This window comes from Mus caroli, chromosome 1 (genome assembly GCF_900094665.2).
Source record: "Mus caroli chromosome 1, CAROLI_EIJ_v1.1, whole genome shotgun sequence".
Classification (NCBI taxonomy): Eukaryota; Metazoa; Chordata; class Mammalia; order Rodentia; family Muridae; genus Mus; species Mus caroli.
This window is the reverse complement of record NC_034570.1, coordinates 79,012,895-79,015,918: the sequence shown is the minus strand read 5'-3', so window position 1 is coordinate 79,015,918 and position 3,024 is coordinate 79,012,895.

Genomic DNA, 3,024 nt, shown 5'->3' with positions numbered 1-3,024 from the left:
TGCAAGTCCAATGGGCCTCTCTTTCCAGTGATGGCCGACTAGACCATCTTTCGATACATATGCAGCTAGAGACAAACTTTGTTTTTTAAGCTAAAGGTCCAGTCCACTCTCCAGGGAGCCTGTTCTGAAATCAGGAGGTTATAGAGCTAGGAGATGAGTTCTTCCCAGCTCTCCTTTGAGGTGTGTGTGTGTTGTTCATAAAAACAAAATCAGAAAAAAAACTTTTTTTGTCCTTTTTGAGACAGGGTTTTTCTGTGTAGCCCTGGCTGTCCTGTACCTTGCTCTGTAGACCAGGATAGCCTCAAAATCACAGAGATCTGCCTGCTTCTGCCTCCAGAGCACTGGGATTAAAGGCATGCACAGTACTTCCAGTTCCCCGTCCTCCAGGGGCAAACTCAGACCGTCTTGCCTGCCTGCCAAACCATCTCTCCAGACACAGACATGTTTATTCTTTTCAATTTTCATCCTAAGAGAGGGAAGCTAAAGCACAGGTGTTGCTCAAATCCTTCCTGGGAGTAGATGGCAGAACTGGGGTTTGAATTCCGGGCAGCCTGGCTCCAGAGCTCCAAGCTACCTGTGGGTGCAGACACGGCCCTCAACTATCACAGCAAGGCACTTCATCTACCATGCACAGTCCTGCCAGCATCAGGGTGAAGCACCCTCCTTTCCAGTTCCATTCCTGCCCAGCAAAGATGGGATCTCCTGGTAAGAAGTTTTGATCTCACCAACCAAAGCTCTTGCCCCTAGCAGATCCTTAGGAGATGAGGGGCAGGAAGGTTTCTCAGATGGGAACTTTCCACCTGAACTGGGAGATTCTTGTGGTGGGACTGAGTGATAGACAAGGTGAGGGCACTTTGTCATTGTCACCCAAAGTATACCAGAACCAATCAGCTATCTAGGAATGCTGGCACATGCATGTGATCTGAGCACACAGGAGGTAAGTGTCATAGGATCACAAGTGCAAAGCTAGCCTAGGCTACCTAGCTAGGGCAGCCTGTCTCAAAAAGGATAGAGAAGGAAAAAGGAAGCCTACTGTGCTGACTATTCCTGGTTGTCAACTTGACTATATCTGGAATGAACTACAATCCAGAACTGGAGGGCACACCTGTTATCCGGATCTTGAGACTAGGAGATACAAGTTTCTGACCTGCATCTTCACATGGAAATCTTAGGCCCAGGCAAGGTTGTACATGCCTTTAATCCCAGGACACTAAGGCAAGAAGCTCTTGAGTTCAAGGTCAGCCTGGGACAAAGCAAGTCCTAGATCCATGTGCGGTCGTACATACCTTTAATCTGGGCCACACCTTCTACTGGAGGCCTACATAAGGACATTGAAGAAGGGAGACTCACTCTTTGCTTGCATTTACTTGCCAGCAGATCTATTGGAACCTAATTTTACAGAAGACCACGTGAAACAACCAGCCCCATGGGACTGAGCAACTACTAGATTCTTGGACTTCCCATCCACAGCTGCCCATTGTTGGGTTAGTTGGACTACAGACTATAAGTCAGCACAGCAAACTCCCTTAATATATAGTGACATTCCATAAGTTCTGTGAAGCTAGAGAACCCTAATACACCTACTAAGAAATAAGTGAACACACGATTGTCCGTTGGGACATTCCATGGCATCCAGAAACAGTAGGTAGCATCTGCCACCAGTTGTCCAGGCTAACTAAAGCCGTTCTCTGTACAACACTGATCAGGTATGGTGGCTACACTGTCATCCCAGCACGTGGAGGGCAGGAGCAGGAGGAGTTCTGTGAGTTCAAGGCCATTCTGATCTACACAGGGAGCTCCAGGACAGCCAGGAGCATGACCCTGTCTTGAAGGAAACTTAAAAGCCCATCTTCATGAACCTCTGTTTATTCTTGAGCAAATGAGAGTTAATCATAGCCCTAGAGGGTGAATGGGAAAGAGAGTCCCAGTCTCAGCTGCTTAATATTCCAGGAAAAAACAAATTCATTCTCTCCCCCCTGCCCCTTCTCTCTTCCCATCACTGTGGCACTAGGGCCTTGCAGAAGCCAGGTCAGAGCTTTGCCTGACCTTCTCATTTTTCCAGCCCCTTCTCATTTTTCTTCCCAGACCCTCTGGGTCTTATGACCAGGTGATTGCATTTCACTGTCCTGTACCAGAAACTCAGTCTTGAGCTGTAGCTGAAGGCCCTGGAACATCCCAAGGTTGACACATCATACACACACACACACACACACACACACACACGCTCACACGTGTGCACGCACACACACCCTATCCTGCCCTCCACAGTCCATCTTCTCTAGGGGTTTTTCCTCTGTTGTCCTTTAAGTATTTTTATAAATCTTAGTGTCTAGGCCTAAGTTAATGAAAGTGGTCATTAACTCACACACTGGAGCCTTTCTCCCTGAGCACTTTCACACAGGTTAGAACATTCTGGCTCACACCAGTCTAGAGAGTTGTTCCCATTTCACAGAAGAGGAGATGTGGCTTCCAGGGGACACTTGTAGGAGTGAAGATGGGTCATCCCATGCCCCTCAGCCACCCAGCACCCTAAACTGGTTGTCCCATTCTCACTGTCTTTCCTAGCATTCCCCTGCCTGAGTACAGTTTGGAGCATCTAGCCCTTTCTTCCTTCTGTCCTATCCGCTTCTATCCACCTCCACTTCTCCCCTCCCCTCCTCTCTCCCCATCCCCCTTCCCTGTTTGGTATATATGTGTATACATGTGTATGCTAAGCCCAGCCAGGGTTGTTGCATGTGAAGTAAGCATTCTATCGCTAAGCTGTGCTCCAGCCCCCACTTCCTGGTTACAATTCTCTTGCCCTCCAGGGGACTTTCCAAGAAACCGTAAAGTACATTATTTAGGAGTGAGCAAAGAATCAGAAGTCAGGCATGTTGGCTCGAGCCTATAATCACTGTGGAGACTGAGGCAGAAGGATTGCCAGACTTCTTTTTTTTTTTTTTTTTTTTTTGGTTTTTCGAGACAGGGTTTCTCTGTGTAGCCCTGGATGTCCTGGCACTCACTTTGTAGACCAGGCTGGCCTCG